At 41.5% G+C, this 18,817-nt stretch overlaps 2 protein-coding genes across 3 annotated transcripts in view; one reads left to right on the plus strand and one right to left on the minus strand.

Moving 5' to 3' along the window:
- Positions 1-18,817, minus strand: part of B9d1 (B9 domain-containing protein 1) — a 39,291-nt gene that overhangs the window by 4,868 nt on the left and 15,606 nt on the right. The window lies entirely within an intron of this gene.
- AdamTS-A (ADAM metallopeptidase with thrombospondin type 1 motif A) overlaps positions 5,635-18,817 on the plus strand; it is a 31,774-nt gene continuing 18,591 nt past the window's right edge. The window contains 1 exon segment of the mRNA XM_086838890.1: positions 5,635-5,724. The gene's annotated coding sequence lies outside the window, so the exon portion shown is untranslated.

The raw sequence follows: 18,817 nt of genomic DNA on the forward strand, positions 1-18,817 counted from the left end.
AGCGTTGCAGATCGCATAGTTGGTGGGGCATCAATGCAACTCTTCCCGGAATCTCCCCGCCAGCTTTTCAGCTGGATTTCATTAGCCGGAGGAGGAGGAGAAGCAGGAGGAGGATGTGGATGTGGAAGAGAATGCCTCTAGTCAAACAACACCAACACCCCCATTGCCTTCAAGCACATACATCATATTTTCGTTGAGAATGTTTTTGGGTTTTTGTTTTATTGCTGCCGCCGACTGGCTGGTGGCTATGCGAAATGGATTTTTAATTTCCAACTATATTTTAATTTGGCAAACGAGCTCTCGTCTTTTAATTGATTAATTCTTATTGCTGCGTTTGATTAAAGAAAATATTTAGTATACAATAGGGTCAATTGCTACATATGGTAATTTGCCATAGAAGACATTTATGTGGAAGACTTCTCCGGCGCTCGGTTCGCAATTATTTTTGTCCACTGACGCGATCCGTCGATTGATCTTGACCCACATTGGTCGGGATCCAGAGCAGATGTCGCACTTGATACTTAAAGTTGGTTGGATCTTAACTCTGCAACTTATGTCTATCAATTTCTGTTTATACTTACTCACTTTTAAGAAGCGAAGCCACCTTATCATCTAGTACGTCACAGTTTATGAGGAGAATCATCTACCGTTCTTGAATCATAAATGATGTAACCATTTCCTACGAATTATTCTTATTGAGATAAACCCAGTGAAAGAAAGAAAGTTTTTATTGTATGCTTATAACATTGCAGGAGATTATAATTTCAGTCAGAAGCCTGGAACACAGTGAAGGAGTCTTTTTCGACCCTATAAATCATGTATTTTCTTGATCAGCATCCACAGCCGATTCGATATAGCCATGCCTGATTGATTTGACAAAAAATGTTAGGTAAATAAATAGCAATTTAAAGTTTATACTTTGTATGGTGATAAGCTAAAGAAAACGCAGACATTCTTTCCGAATTTAAATTGTTATGTTTGTTGTGATCGATTCCCAATTCGATCCCATGTTCCAAATGCAAACTTATTTAAAATTATTATACATTATTATTTATACAAAACAATTGTACTTCAGATTCATTTTCACTACTGGGGAATCTGCAATCTGATCTGCTCGACCAAAAGCAAAAATTGTTACTAGGTTAGGCCTCTCATATCTTGAGGAAAGATAAGTAGTCTAAAGTTTTTATCTCTAAAGGTTGTATAACTAAGCAAAAAACTTAATCCAATCTATACATGTGCGAAAACCAGGGACCGAAAGAAAGACCCCGAATGACTTTTATAAAGTTATATTTAAAAAGTCCAATAAAAAATTCTGTTTATTTTTCACTGAAATTTTATGTGGGGTAAATCTGTGGACTATGTTACAATTTAAATGTTTTCAATAGAGGTGAAAAATGTATAATTGTAAATCAATAAAAATAAGTAGGGACACTGACTTCGAAAAGCAATATCTTGTATACCTTTGAAGTTTATAATTTTAATCCAGTGTTATTATATAATTCTAATATTTCACTCTGATATAAAGAACACACAAGTTTAACAGAGTTTTTTAAATATTAATATACACTTTCCAATATTACCTATATATAAAATGGTTGTTTAAATTTTATAAAACTAAAAATCGATTACTGCAATCTTTAGAAATTATTTTATTTCCAGCTATATGCTTATAACTTAGACAATAACTAAGTTGTATAGATTCTAGATTTAAATTTGTAGATAGTTTCTTTGGCTAAATCGACTCACCTGTTGATTCTGATAAAAAATATAAGTTCACTTGGCTTAATCATTCTAACAAAAGTTAGAATACCTTCTGTTAGGGTATAAAACTAAGTTTTAAGATTCTTTTAGAAGCTTATTTGTCCAATTTTATGGGTACTTGAACATTAAAGAAGCGGTAAGTGCGAAAGAGCGAAAGTGTGAAATAACTTTTATCTTCGAGTTCTTCTAAGATTTCACATAACTTTTTACTTGGCAACTCCACGCTCAGGCGGAGTGTGGAAGCTAAGAGAGAACTGTGATCTTTTAAGCAACGCTTTGGGGCTTTGGGGCTTTGGCTCTTTCTCCCCAGATCGCTCTCTGCGCCGCTCTTTGCTCTCTCTCTTGGATTGGAACGACTTGGAGTGGGTTTATGGAGCTAGCTACTTGGAGAGACTTCGTATTGAGTGTCATCCTGGCTGATTGCTCCTTACCTCCAGGGAGCTGAAGAGGATAGCCTGTGCCCTGTGCCATGTGCCATCTGCCATGAGTCCCGTGCCCGCAAAGCACATCAGCTGGCGGCGTCGGCGGCGGACGGCGAGAGAGCTTGTGCTCTGCGAAGCGTTCCGCTTGGCGCAAGCTGCCGCTTCCAAGTGCCGATCGCCGAAAGGCGGCGGCAGTCAGTCCGCAGCGGGAACTCGAGCGAGCCGAACCGAACACCGCCAGATGTAGATACACGCCGTCTGGCCCTAAGCACTTGGTCAGTCTCTACACACATTCTCGTCTGTTTGTTTGTTTGTTTTTTAGTTCGCGCGCGGCAGAACCAAGTTACGAGTTAGTTCCGAGATACCGAAACCGATTCCGATCCCAATCCCAATCCAGATCCCTAATCCCCCTAATCCGATTCCTGTCCAGAATGGCCGCCGGCGGTCTGCAGTAATGCCATCCGATCCGCGCGTTTACCTGACATGGCAAAACCTTCGCCGCCAGAAGCCAGCAAAAAGAGCTAAGAGTCACTGCCACTGCCACTGCCAAAAAGAAAGCCGGCCCAGAGAATGCCAAAGGTGACCAAGTTAATGGTGCAGCTGGAAAGTGAATGCATTTAACCGCGATGTGCAAAGTGGCTTAGCATTGGATAGAATTCTGTGATTCGGCAAAAAAGAGATTCATCATGAGACCGCCGCAGTAGTTGAGTCAACTAAAAGTAGTAGTTTATCTAAGCTAATCACAGCATATGCCAGCTGATACCCTGTTATCCAAATACCAAACGAGAGTGTTTCATTTTTTGCGGCGGGTGCGGTGAACGGAACGGAACGAGACCGTCGCATTTCAATTAACAAAATAAGCAAAGCCAAAGAGCCAACGCACACAGCACGCAGAGCCCAGCTATATACGTTGCTATAAATATATAATATATACCTATATAGAGAGTGGGGATTGTGATCCGATTTCGCGCGCATTTTTGCACGTGCCACAGCTGATTAGATATTGGTATTGCTTGTGCGCCATCGGGAGCTGGTGCTTGGAATCATGTCCAGGCTGGATGCCGGTGTTACGGAAACTGCCGCCACGGCGGCATCCGACTTTCATCACCTGCTGGACCACAAAGCCACAGTACAGCCACAGCCACAGCCTCCGCCCCGTATAACAGTGCCACGCTCCGGTCCACAACTTCCGGTCACAGCAGCCGGACGAGCAGCACCACAGTCTGTGACTCGCCCGGAGGAGGCAACGAGGATGGTGGCTACTTCGATGACGACGACGACGAGGAGATATCCCACGAGGAGTGTTGTCTCCGGGGAGCAACAACTGTGGCGGATGACCTGGATGACCGCCTGCGGTATTCCTTCAAAGGACCGCCGCCAGAGCTCTACTCGCCCAAGAAGGATTTCATAAGCAAGGGTCCGCTGCTGGATAGACAGGTAGGTGGTCCTCGTCCTCTTCCGGCTCCTCCTCCTCTCTGGCATGGTGCCCAGCCATTCTTTTGTTTTACGATATTTCATTTATTTTTTAAGGCTGGATTTTTATGCTATTTTTTCTTCTCTTTTCTGTTTTATCGAAATCGGCTGGCGAAGCGAAAACCAAATTCAAGTTAATTTATTGCATTGATTCCACATCGATGTGTCGAGTTCTTGCCTTTCTTTTATAATTTCGGTTGATTTGTCGATATTTTGGTGTGCTCGTCTCGTTTTTTGTAGCCACATTGTTTCGCTTTTTTTGCTCTTTCTGTTGTTTTTTATTATTTTTGTGCCTCTCTTTTTTGATTTTGATTAAATACCGCAGGGACACAAAGAAAGCGGCCATCGCATTTGAATTCACACGCTTCACTGCACAGCCCCGGCAACAGAAAAGGCAAAATTCGCAGCTAAACGATCTCGATGGCGTTCGATTTGTGATCGAACTACCCGATCCGATCCGATCCGATGCGATTCACTCAACGTCCAGGTGGAGACTGCAGTTTGGCAGCCATCAAACACGTTGCAACCACATCCATCTGCACAACTACACCTGCACTTGGGCATTTTGTCGAAGGTACTTGGGATGGTTCGAGTTGAGTCACTGCAGCCCATTTGCGTCAAGAGAAGCGGAGGAGGAGGCTGGGGGCATGAGATCTGGGCACTGCTGATATGAGTGACATATGTTTCCGCTATCCCGATAAGGGATAGTAGCGTTGCTCTGCCGCAACACTTTTTTTCGGCGAAGTTGTTGCTGCATCCAACGCACACACGTTGTCTAATAGTCTAATAGATTTATCTCGTCTCTTATCTGCTGTCCCAAGTAGACCCAGTCCAAAAAGTGGCTGTCTGATAACCCAAAACATAAAAGCGATCGAGATTTAAGGTGCTACATACACATAGAAGCGAGAAAGATGTCACCGACAGAGGAATACTCTTTCTAAAACATTTTGGAAGAAATAGTTTTGGATGGGAAATCAATCAATTCCCAAAAGATTCTCATCTTACAGCTATAAATCTCTATTCACATAAATATGATAATAAATTACTCGGAAAGTATTCCTTAAAACAAAGAACTTTGTTTAAGAAGGTAATAAAGTAATAATCACACAGTAATCGATTTTAAAGGTATCTTAAAGTATTCTTAAAAATATTTAAGTTTGCTTTTTATTTTAAAAATAAATGAATTATTCATTATTCATTATTATTATCATTTATTAAATATTTTATTAGTGTTTTGTTACCTTGCCTTGTGACAACTTAACTTAATCTGAGCTAATTTTAATTAGCAGACTCATAAAACATTGTTTTTTTTTTTAAAACCTATCCTATCACACTTTTGTACATCATTTAACATTAATTTCACATCTACATCACTTTCTTCGACACTCCTTGTTATTAAATTGAATTGATTTATTTACCAATTACAATTTCCATAGTGTAGTTTAATAAAAATACTAAGCTGATATATATTTGCAATTATATAATTAAAATTTGACTCATTTTGAGAGATAGACGCCCCTGCTATATTCCCCCATTAGTCATAAATAGCCAGAATTCACATGCAAATGCAACACATTTGGATGTTTGCATTAGGGAAATGCAATTGCGAAACTGCAATTAAACGCGAAGGGGTGGAAATGACCGATTACAATACCTCAACAAGGTGTAACAATTAGCCTGTTGGGACGTGACAACTACAAATGTGGCCTACGTACTACGTACAGACTCTTACAGGCTATTAGAATTTTATCAACGTCCGTGTAATATTTGAAAAACAACACGAACTTGGAGTTCATGAATACGCAATGGATGAGCTTGGGATACGTCGTCGTATTAGGAAGTGGGTAAGCTCAGCTCGACTCTGGTTAATGATAACGACTCCATGTGCATCGTAACCCCCCGGGGCATGGATGGATGGGATGAACTGGGGGACAGCTGTCTCTATATGCCACCACTCTGGGCAGTATTCGGGTAGTCTCTGAATAATTGTGACATCTTGCGGTGCAGTCTGAAAATAGATTTTCTAATTTTTCATGTGGCGCCTGAAATCCGGCAAATACTTGCTGTAAGTAACGTTCAGTGTATTTAGTCCAATTTGTATTTCAACGATGAAATTTGCACAATGTGTAGAATTTGAATATTTATTTTTTTGTTATTGTTTCGTTTTGTTTTGTGCTTTTTTTTTTGTATTGTTGTTACTTTTTGAGTCGTACGTCGTCGCTTTGCGCGTGTTTCTCTGTCCCCTTGGTTTCTTTTCTTATTATTTTTGTTGCTGTATTTTGTCTTCAATTTATTTCGTCTACTTTAAATAAAAATGAAGAAAATTTTCAGCGTTCATTGACATTAAAAATGAGAAAAAATAATAATAAGCAAAGAAAACGAACGAAATGTACACCAGTCTGAAATTGAACATTTGTCAGTCGCCAACAGTTTTTTATTCTTTGTTACCGATCTCAACGAAATACCACTCCAAATGTGGGTGTTGACGAATAAGGGGGTGAGTAATCCCCTCTAGTAAAACTAGACAATGATGATGATTTACCTCCAAAGAAGACCCTGATAAACCAATGCCAAATATCCTACTAAAGACCGCCTGTAATGATCATGAATTATTCTGCTCATCTCTCACTGAATGGATACGATATATTGCCCAAAACAATCCCCAATTCTGTATGCCGATTTGTATGCTAATTAGGAGGGCGTGGTCCTCCAGCCCTTCGGGTGACAGATAATAATGCCATCCCGCCAGGGAACACAATAAATGTACAATATAACCAAAACATTCACAGAATAATTTCAAGTAAAAATGACAAAAAATAAAACAAAATCATTTCAAGTGTGATGTTGGGGCGTGACTTTAGGGTGCTGTGCTTTATGCTTTCTGGGTTCACAGTGGGTAATTTTGAATTTAATTTATATATATATTTTTTTTTCGGCAAGAGATATTTACGTGATCTGCTTGCTGACACTTTTACGAAGGCCCGCATCCCCACCCACGTTCCCCGGACAGCAAAGGCCCAACTACTCATTTTCTGGCTTAAGAAAACTGTCAAAATGATGAAAAAGTGCTTATAAAAAAAGTGAGAGAATAATTCAAAGCGATCAAGTCGAACCGGGGATACTCTTTCTCCGTCAATAAAAGTGCATAATTAATCAAAGAATATCTTGATATTAAATATTTATATTGTTGCATTTTTTTATCTCCCAAAATATTCTGTAAAATCTTGGGGAAAGGGTATCCGATGAATAGCTTAAACCCCTTACGAACCCGACAAGTGATTGCTCATTTTAATTAATTCTTTTTTAATTTATCAGTCAAGATTAATGTTAAACATGTTCAATCTGGCTCGATGCGGCTTTTGGACACCGAATTCGGTATTGGCCCAACCGGGGTTTCTGTGTTAATAATTTAAATATGGATTTTAGCGGCCTTTTTTCGGCATGGTATTAGCATAATTGGTGGCCAGTGTCCATCCCCAACAGCCAAGCTAAGCCACTCAAGGCGAAAACACCTTTAATAATTATCTGTCCAATTTTTCTTCACATTCGGGTGATTTCTTCTCTCGATTTGTATCTTGTGTGTCTCTGCCGCCTCGCTCAGATCGTGAATGAATTTTTCAGCAAATTATTGTGTGTATCTCTATTTTTGGTGAATAAAAATTTGTTAAACTAACTCTATCTATAGTCGTCAAAGGCTTACATCAAACGCCAGAACCGCCCATGGCCCGGGTCTATTTCAATGCTTTATTTGGTGTTTAGTGGCTGGGAGGACGGGTCCGAACTCGACTTACCTGAAACGAGCCTATCTTAATGATTTTTTATTTATTTGCTGCCATTTGTTGTGAGCCCGTCTTATCGCGACCGCGACCATTTCGGGTTGGAGCGTGTAACATCACTTTACATAAGTCCATTATATTTTATTTTTAACGACACTCTTTTAATTATTTCCCCGCTGGTGGCATCATCGCTCCCATCTTCACGGTCAAGGCAGCCAGTGTTGGGGATCATCGTGGCATTATCGATATACTGTCGCTTTGCATATAAATTTGGGGATCCAAGACGATCTGAGACGATCTCAGACGATCCAAGACGAGACGAGACGGACTCTTTGGGGCGGTGCGTCTCTTTATTCATATGCTAAACTCTTTTTGGAAACGGAATTCAGAAGTCAGAAGTGGTTTAGCTGGGCCAACGGGCTCGGCATTTATTTGAAAGCAATTTGGAAACCTTGGGGCATCATCGCTTTATCATCGGGGATAGGATTGGATTGGGATTGGGATTCAGATGGGATGTTATGCGATGGGTGCAGCATAAGCTGAGCGCAGTCTGCGATCTAAATACAGCCAAAAAGAAGGTTTCCCCTAATGGCTCTGTGAAGCTGTTATTGTTTTATTATCGGTTCTCTCGTTGCCGTTTTTATTATTAATATTTCAAGGAGCCCGGAATGGGGATGTTTCATTGTGGTTTATGTGTGTTCCTCAGCCGTTCCTTTGTCTCGATTGTTTCGATTCCCCGGAATCAGACTTGGCATTGCGGTATTCTTCTTCTAAATCTATGCGGGGTGTTATTTATATATATATTTTTATATATACTCTTTCGGTTGGGTGGCATGATTTATGGGACAAGTGATGGCGCATCAAGTATACGCCCTGTGGGTTATCCTGCCTCGAAAGCTCCACCACGCGCAATTCAGCAGAAGTCAAAGTTCGACGTTCTTCTGGGAATATCCCGAGATATAGTTGGATATTTATAAATATATATCCCATAATCGCATTATTGCCACACGCCCTCCGATTTCGGTGAAATCGAATATCTGCCATCTTGGCCGCAGGGCATTCGGTTAACGGTTTCGCCAACTTAGAGCGGCAACCTAAAACAAAAACCGATCGCGATTTGCATAGGAAATCAATTCGAAGTCATTAATAAATCGACCTGTTTTATTTATTATTTATTTACATTTCGCTCGCCGCTTCGGTTAAATATATTTCCGCCTCTTAGCATTGAATCAGATTTATTACAGCCCTGGGAGAGCAGATTAACGCAATCTGCAAGGTAATGCCTAAATAATAATAATATTTGCTATTGCACTCCACACCTTGTTGCAAACAGTAAAGCGCACTATATCACATGAATAATCTATGCATTTGGTGTGCAAGTAGTGCATCTTTAATACCCTTTAAGCACTAACTAATCTCTGGGCTTCGTGTTAACTAATATTACGTAGACCTAGGCCACACACGTGCTGAGAGACAGTGTTTCAGAACCCTATCCAAAGCTAGGCCAGATCAGCTGGCAGGTGATAGATAGGTGTTAATTTGCATTGACAGAACTGCACGTCACGCTAAATTTAGTGTTTACCCAAATGTTTAGCAAGAGAAAAACACCTATGTAGAAGCAAGCTACCGCTTCATAGGCGGCGGTTTACAGGGCATATGATTACACAGAGAGAAATGTAATTGAAACCGAGTTTAAAGTTTACTTGGTTATTAAATATCTAAAATATATCCATAGATTCATCTCTAACCGCACTTTACCTTTACGTAATTCCTTTGACTTTTATCTAAATCTGTTAAAAATTTGCTCATTCTTTTGTATGGTATGGTAAATATATATTTAATTTAACCCAATGTAACTTTCTTCTAAGAATTTCTTTCCCGTGTGTATGTGAGTGCTCCTAACATTATTATTATAAAATCGATGTGATCTGCAAACGATCCCCGGAGCATTGCTAATTAATGCTGATAGCAAAGAGCGCGGTTCAACTTTTCTTATCTCTGATCTGAACGCTCCCTGAGAACCGGCACGTTGGCTTTTTCGGGGCTCAGCTGTTCCGCTCGGGAAACAAACATAATTTTTTCACAATATTAGGCATAAATTAACAAGACCTATGCTGGCTATTTTTGGCTTTGAACTTTGATAAGAATCTTGCTCGTGAATTAATAAGTTGCCGTGCAGCAACCCCTTACCCGAGTCTCTCTCTCTGTATATAGAATACTGTATCACTTTCGTTCCTTAGAAAAATGCTTGATTAATTGCTTGATTGGAGCTCCGTTTTCAGCATTCGAACATTTAACATGTACTGAGTGAACTTGGCCCGCTCTATTTATTATTTACGCAAGTGAACTTACCAGCATGTTGAAACGAATATATATATTTTCAACACACATATTTGTCTGTGTGCAGAGGCTTTTATATAAAATGCACATATTAATGGAACATGAAATTTTATTTACGCAAATAGGAACATGAGCGCTGGGATGCTCGGGTTCCCGCTGCCAAATATTCGAAAAAGCTAAATTTCAAAATATATTCAAATATTCAACAATGGCGTCGATCGAGAATGAAAATCGATTGTGTGTGCGGATCAGCATAATATATTCGAAGGAAGGAAGTGGAAGTCCGCAAACAGTTGCTAAGTGATTTGCGATATATGGCCAGGGGCACAATTGGCCTGCCGATCGGTGTACAAAGCCATTGCCTTCGGCCGTAAAGATAGCGCGTCAAAAGTGTCAATAGGAGAAAAAACACGTAAAAATAAACTGGAAAGCCTAAGCACCCTTATTAATTTTTAGCACTCCAGACAATTGCCACAAATTTTGGGCAAAGCAGGCGTGTTAATTGCCGTACAATATAAACAAATTACTGTGTGTGTTGGCCACAACTTCAGCCGTTGTTGTCGAATGTCCATAACATACATGATGGCCAAAAGCAGCCGCTAGGTGGCTTCGCCGATGTTGTCGATTTGGGAAAACAGTTACTGGATAATTTCAATTGATTTTGCTACCAAATTAGTCGCTCCGGCTTTGGCCAAACACACAACAACACACAAGAGTACCCACTCCCCGCCTGCTCGCATGTCTCTCCCCGACTTGTTATTGTACAATTAGTCGTATTTATGCTACGACGGCTGTCTCTGTCTGTCGCTCAATAATTAAACGACCATTAGGCGTATTTAGCGCACAGAGCACCGAAATTTGGGTCATTACCACAGCAAGAAATCAGCCCAAACAGAGGCACGCACACGTGCTGTCCGTTGATCGGATGTGTTTATTATGATTATGGTTACGATTATGTTATTGGCCAGTTCAGCCTGCCTGCTGTTACCATTTGGCTGCAATCCGCATCGTCCCACAGCGCATCTGTTACTCGTAAACATTTCGGAATTCATATTCAAATAATTCATAGAGCCTGCTGGCGGCCGCCAAAGCGATTTGCATCCATATATCTGTAGTAATAACAATTAATAGCAATAGAAGGCGAAAGCGTGCGACTAATACTAGATATAATGCAGCTGTTTAGATTGATAATTATCCTTGGCTCTACTTTTTCGAGAGCTTTCAAGGGAATTCTTAAGGATCATAGATCATCAAATCTCTCCCTGTATATATAGCTATATAAGTAGTCCTTGCCCACTTAAATATGCAATGAAAAGTGAGCAATAGCTGGTCTATAAAGGACTATAAAAGTATATACCGGGTATCCAATAGTCGAGGTTTCTTTAAAGCTATTCTTTGCCTTCTTATACCTAGGCGTGCGTGAACAATTCGAGGCGTGGGAACTGCGTCGCTTAAGTTATCCATTCTCAATTCTCGATTCACAATTCACAGAGACCACAGTTCGCAATCCGCGAATCCACCATCCTCAATGAACGTGGCCGCAAGCTGATGTTGCTCTTTAGCGCCAAATCTGGGCTCTCCAGTTGGTTTTGCCCAGCTTTTGGCCCCACGGCGCCACCGACAAACTGACAACTAAACTCAATTATGGCCTAATGAAATCGGCAATAGCGATATGTGGCGGGGGCGGGGAGGAAAATAAGAGACAGCCGGGCGAATAATGAGAACTGCCAACGCCCCGCTGGACCGCGGAGAAGCAGAATTAATTATTGTTAACCGTAACAGTTTTTGTTTGTAAACCTGCCAGGCATGTGTCAAGGAAATTGGGTCAGATCGCTGGCCCAGGGCACCACAAGAACCCGTTTTTTGGTCCCCGGAACGACTGAGTAACTGAGTGACTGAGTGAGTGAAAAGAAAAGACTTAGTTGTACTACATATATGTGTGCCCCAATGTCCACCCACAAATGAACTCTTGTTCAATTTGTCATGCCAAGCGTGACAATCGAATCGGCCATCGATCTGGCCATGCTAAGTAGATTGATGGCCGGGACTTATGCCAAATTAGAATAAGAACGTGGTGGATGGCGGCTGGAATTGGGGGTCATAAATCGGTTCGGTTAATGAACGTCGTAAAATAGCAAATGTCAGGCGGTTACCCCTCCACATTTGTATGGATAGTGCGACCCATTGATTTCGCAACTCGAAACTATCGATCGATCGATCGATCGAATGATCGAGCCGGCGCCGATCGCTGATTGCCAATACGATCGATGGTTCCCCGGATTGCCGAATCAATGGAACCTCGACTTGGAGAAGATGTGCGTTTGTGGAGAGCTGTGCACACTCGGCTGTGGCACACCTTTTCAAGCCAGAGAATGGCCACGCAGGTGGAGGAGACAACTAGTTACTTGTGGCACTACCCACTAAGACAACACCATCGTCTGCCATCGTCTGTGACTAAGTTCGCATATGTGGGTCTGTTTGCCTAACAAGATATTGTGTACATTCACCGCCGTTCAAGTACATCAACCTCGAGTGGATCTCGTTGGATACCAAATAGAACGAGGCACTTGTGCCCCCTGACAAAACCGTATAATAATTAATAATTTTCATAAATATTAATTCATGTCCGTAAAAAAACGCCTTATCTGAGAATGAAACAAAGCCTTCGACTGCACTGGTTAGCCCACTTGCGAGCAAGTTACCAAATTGGTAGCGGAGACGAATCGATAGACAGATAAAAGCCAAGTGGCCAGAGACATAGACCAAAGACCGCTTTGCCAAATTTGCATTAAGATCTCGAGAGCGGTCGCTCCTTTTTCGAGCTAAACGCCGTGCAATTAAAATTAAAGCAATAATTGTCGCGACCAGCGAGCAATCAAATTTCAGTTTGTGCCACATTAATAATACATTTTCGTAGTATTTTCAGTCTGCTTTTTTTCTTTTTGGTTTAAATCATTTCCTCATTTGTCGCCGAGGTCGGGCTGTAAAAGTGAGATCAACAGCTGGGGGGCATCTTTGCGGGGCTCCCGGAAGCTGGTCAGACCTCTGCCCTTACCGAATGTACACATATTTACAAATCTTTTAGGGCGCGATCATTTTTTACGCCTTTTGAGCGAAACCATCTGTGTTCCGAGGGGCGAAAGAAGACTCTAGAGTGGTCTAGGGTCTAGAGACTGGACCGAAGGCGTGGGGCGCTTGTAAACATGTCAAAGTGAAAACAAACTAATTGCTACAGAATATCCAACAGCTGCGCGAATCTGTATTTAAATCTGCTGGGATACGCCATAGTCTTTTCTATATGTAACGATGGCCACAAGGCCATCATCCATCCGAGGGATGACCGAGTCCGAGTCCAAGTCTGAGAAACTCTCATAATTTGAATGTCAAGTGCGTTAGGCGCTGACTATCAGAACAGATGCTGCCGAACTGAGAGCTGCGTTAATTTTGATGGCGTCTAATTGTCAGAAATAAAAACAGCCTTTTAATGGAGTCCACAGATCCCGAAGAATCGAATACCCGGAATTGTGTCTCGTCATGCCCGCCAGTGTACCCATGAAGCTGTTAGATGATTCTTGTAAAATACAGATACAAATAATAATAGCAATTTCAACACATTTTGATGAGAACTGTCAAAAAAATTAAGAAATTCCAGCAGTACAGTGGCCATCAACGCCATCGACCCAATGCTCTTGTTGCCGGCCGCTTGCCTAGTTAATGAATATAATCTCTTTTGATGGATTGAACAGTCGGACCTAGGGCAGCCAGCCTCCGACTCTGTTCCAGGCAAACCCAACCCAACCAGGCCAGCAAAAACTTAAAAAAGAAACCAAAAGCCCCAAGCCGGGCTTTCAACTGGCCAACTGACAACCGACTGCCATCGACATCGACACCGCCATGAACTTGGCAAAGTTTTGTCTCTTTTTCTCGATTTTTTCCCCGCTTTGTTTTCGGTTCAATTCCATTGTCTTTATGGCTGGCCTTTTTGTCTCTCGTGCGTAATAATATAATTCGAAAAATGTATTAATTTTTATGGTTTATATTTTGTTGATTTCTTTTCGCGGCAGCAATCAGTTGCGTATGCGAGAAGTGTCTCTTTTGGCATTATTAATCAGCGGCTTTTCACAGCTGCTCAAACGAAAGGGATCAGTGGACGCCCACTAGCAGATACCCTACAAAATCGGGAATAGATATATCTCGAGGCCAATTCAAATCCGATAAATCGGACTTCATTTAGGCTTAATTAGTTTAGGTAGTTATCGACAATTAGCATTTCGGGATTTGGCAATTAGTGAGGTTGGTCTTATCTGATCCTTTCGAAATATTTTGGCAAATTCCTAATCATCGTCGGTCTCTCAGTTCCGGTTCAAAGTTCTGGCCAAAAAGAAAACAAAGTTCTTCGAGCAGGGCACTTGCCAGTCTCAATTAACTTAGATCTTATCTGGTCAGCGAGCAGCTCAGCTCAGCTCAGGTTCTGGAAAACCAGTTTTTTTTTCTCCTCTCATTTTGGCATCCCAACAAACCCTCTTCTGGGCCCAAAACTTTTGCGGCTGTCGGTTCGAATTTGCTTAGTGGGCGCAAACGGAAATTTAATGAAGCGTTAATAAGTACCCATCGTGCAGGCTGAAAAGGGTCTCTTTAGGGCCCGGAATGTCATGTATGTGGTTAGCCCTCTATGATTGCCAAAGCCCTTTTGTTTTTCGCATATGACGGAGGTAATACTTGGGGAATACTTGAAGGAAGGGCCGCCGACGATCGGTGTATATAGAAGGTACATATATGTGGAACAGGCAAACATCAGGCCTACGACGAGTTGCCATGCTGAGACGCGAATTGTTAAATCCATTCAATGTTCTCATTAGTGTTTGTACAGTTGTTGTAATTAAGAGCAACGCGTGAGCGACTGTTGTTCCCAGAACACAACCAAACGGAGCCAGTCCAGAAAGCTCTCAAATCGGGCAATCAGCGATCAGAGATGGAGAGAGACAGATGAACGCCACGGACCCCGTAATTATTTCAGCCCATTTTTCATTAAACTGTAATCATAATTCATTAGGGTATTATAAACGACACACAACACCATCTGAATATCGAATCTTGGCTCTTGCAGATGGGTCTGATGCTGCAGAGCAGCGACAAAAACATACACAGTGGAAAAACTTTGTATTGTAACTACAATCCATTAGAAATATTCTCATTGTTTATATGACTTTAAGAATGATTCTTAAAATTGGAACTTCAACATGCTTAAAAATATCTATAAACATTTGCTTTAATGTTTTTCTCTCTGTGCAAAGTTTGACAGTGACAGCGCCCTTCCTTGTCTTGTACATTGTGTGCCAATGTTGCTGCTCCAAGTTGCTGCTGCTGTTGCGGTTGCTGCTGCTGCTGCTGCTGCTCTTGCTGTGTTCTCGGCAGCAGCAGCAGCTGTGGCCAAAGCAAAATCAGCACCAGCATCAGCAGCAGCAGCACTTCAAGCATCTGCGCCATCCGCTTGCCACCAACACCAGCGTCAAGTGATCTTTCAGTCGCTCGCGTGACGCAGAGCCGATCATATTCGCCTGCTCCTCCTACGCGCACACGGATCGTGACACCAACACTCAGTACAATATATACATATATATATGCAAAGGACTCTTCTCTTCTCTGTGGAGCTGGGCCCAATTTGTGGCAAGGCTTGGCCGCATAAACGCCTTACAAATTGCGCAGGCGCAGCACAGTGAACTGCTGCTGGGTGCACCATGGATGCCTCAGTTTAGTGAACCCGCGATCCCGACTTGGTGCTCCTTTCCTCGCTTCGTTTCGGTTTCGTTTGCACGTTGGCGTTGCGTCTGCGCGACATTTCAGTGTTAAGTTCGTTAAAGAAACACACAGACAATAACAGAGTGTCATGAAGGCACAAAGAAAACCCCTGCTGAAAGCCCACGATGCAGTGAATAGTAAAAGCAGGCTCCTGGTCACTGAACACAGCAAGATGTCGGAGATAGCCAAGGAGCAACAGAAGCCGCCTCCGCCCATGTCTGTCATGGAGGTCATTAAGGTATATTTCCACTACTCTCCCCATTTGTTTCAGTTTCCGCCACTGGAAAATTGTTAATCCGCCAGCAGAGGCATTTTGCCAGTAGTGTAGACCAGTGTTGTCATAAATTGGCCTCTTATTGGCGGGCTCTCAATTATTTTTTATGATAGCCAAGTTGCGACCTCAATTGGTGTGCTATTAAAATCGCCAGCCACAATGTCTTAATATTTTCAAAAGTGCTCTAGAAGTTGTTATAAAATTTATGCTAGCAAAGTGCGCAGCATAGAGTTATTGCCTTGTTTTCAAAATCTGCACGTACATAGTTGTAGTTGCAACAATAAAAACAATTTTAGTGCCTAATTATGATTTGATATGCTGCTAATTAGGAAATCATAACAAACAAAGGAATATTTAGAGCTTATTTTTTTATTATTGGGCCATTGGACCGCCGTCCAGTTGGGCTAGGATCTTGGTGATCAGATCATCGACTATAACAATCCCCATGGCAGTCCGAGGCTAATAGAAACCACAAACACTGTCCAAAATATCATCGCTGGTTGAGCGAGTTTAATCGTTCGTTATGACAAATCTATATATCTATATTCTCTCACACATCTTTTGATGTTCGAGTTAATGTCACCGATTCAGGGACAATACCATAAATTAGAGTTAATTAAAGTGCAAATAGCGCGAGCCAAGAGATTGGCTGGCAAAAGCAGTTTGCATAATAAATTGCATACTTCCTGGAAGACAGCGACCAAGTCAGTGGTCCGAAAATACCCGTCGACGAGATCAACGCTCCCACATGTCGTCGGGGACTTGGATCTCGGATCTCGGAATTATTGCCTTATGTCACGGACCGGGGGCGCGGCACGAGCGAGTGTCATAGACTTTTTGGCAATTAGAGCCAAAAAGCGGAACAGCAATCGCTTGGCAATCTTCCTCAGAATAGTCCCCAGAATTTGTCAGGGGCGTTTCGTTTTTATTCGATCATAAATTCCCCCGAATAGGGCGTTGGTGCATGATGGCACCCCAAATAAAGACGCTATCGAGGACACTCCTCTGCTGAGGACAAGTCCAGAGTTGCAATCCTTTTATATGAGAATATATAGAGACAATACACACTCTTCCGGCGGCGCTAAGGTCAAGTGCAGAGCTTTGCCAACGGGGCGCCATCATTGCTGGGATTCTTCTTCCTCTCGAGAGATATTTTCGTAATTGGCATCGCATTTATCAGATTGTCAAAATCCGTTGCAGATGGTTGCAATCGAGAACTGGCGATATTATTAGTTGTTGGCACAAGCTACAGCACAGCAGAGGAAAATAGAAAGCATGCTGTAGCTTTAGCACACATATTAAACGAATTCTAAAATTATTTCCGAGAGCAAACTAGAGGTGGTTGCGTGAGTTTTTCTATTCCTCCTGCTGAGGATGCTGAGAGCGAAAGCTCTCCTTGGCTTGGCCATGGCCCACACAAGAGGTGCATGGAAGGTGTGAATAGTCCATCGAATGGACCAGCCAGCAGCATATACCTGCTCTCGCAATCCCACGGATTCGCAACGCTCCCGAAACGATTGTTTACACAGGCCAAAACGCTCACGGAAAACGCTAATACAAAGTGTGCGTCTTCTTAATTCGTTCCGTCAGTCTTATTTCGAATTTCGCACAAGATCTGCACACGATCCGAACGATCGCGGGGATTTTTGTCTAACATATGTGTATTGCCGAGAACTTTGCGAAAATTCAAAAAATATTATAACTCGAGCGGAATAAAAATGCAAACGAAATAGGAAGAGTTGAAATTCAAAAATAATTCACATACACATTCGAATCAAATTGCATAAGATTAGTGTGGAAAATGTCATAAGTTACTCATCGACCACAGGCGAATTTTAATATATTTTACCAACCGAAATTTGAATTGGGAATAAATCGAAATTGAGTGAAAAGCAAACATCAAAGTGCGACAAATCTGTCATTTCCGAGCTATTGACTCAGAGGTGAATATATATTTTTGGCTCATTTTTATCTGTCGTGCATAATATTGGGTTAATATTTCTATTTGAAGCAAAGCAAAGACCTACCGCAACAGGGAGTAATTGTGATTAATTTGTGCCTAAAATAGTTTAGATAATTCTAAAAGATAAAATCTGTTTAGCTTCGGATACATTGTAATATTTATCAGTAGAGCGCGTGGCAAAGATTAACAACTATCGCATCTTTCGTCGACTGGAATATTACAAAACTATTCAAATACCATAAATTCCGACCAAAAACTGACTAGTTTAGGCGCCAGGCTACTTAAATTAATTTGCTTACACAGTGGCTACTAAAATGAATGTGCAAATTCTTGAATTTACTCAAAGATACTTGATAAATATTTTGTATCAGGCCGACAGGCGTAAGAAATCTATTTTTAATAGATATTTTACACGAGTGAACGGAATCGAATCGAAATTGCGGCAGTGTTTATGCCAAACTTTCACACATTTCAGCGCCACTGCTGAAATAAAACGAATATCGAGATCGAGATACTATAAAAATCGAAAATTAAGTAAACACGCCCTTTACTAAAAATAGTAACACCAACTGAGACTCTGCTAGGATCTGGGCGAAATTAATTTGTTAACTTTTTTCTTTCTGCATGCGCCGGGAAAGCGTTCGCGTAAGCAAACAAAACACAAGAGAAATGTGCGTAAGGAAAATGTTGGGAAAATAAACAAAAAAGAGGCGAAATTGTGCTAAAAAAAATTAAGACAAATGATGAGTGAGAGAAGCTTTGAGGTTAGATTTATGGGAAAATAAAATTTCCAATAGAAAAAACGGCTTGGCAAAAAGAGCAAAAGAAATGCACGGCATGGAAACGAGAGCGATCGAGGACGCCAGTAGTGCCGGTTCCCAAAAATAGCACCATCGTTCTTTTTTAGTTTAGCGATTTAGTTTTTTTTTTTTAAATTTGTTTAATGTTTTCTTTGGTTTTTTTGTACTTTCTTTTCTGTTCCTTTCGGTGTGTGTATATTTTTGTT

This window comes from Drosophila serrata, unplaced genomic scaffold (assembly GCF_035046125.1).
Source record: "Drosophila serrata isolate PLE 108 unplaced genomic scaffold, ASM3504612v1 contig_360, whole genome shotgun sequence".
Taxonomy (NCBI): domain Eukaryota; kingdom Metazoa; phylum Arthropoda; class Insecta; order Diptera; family Drosophilidae; genus Drosophila; species Drosophila serrata.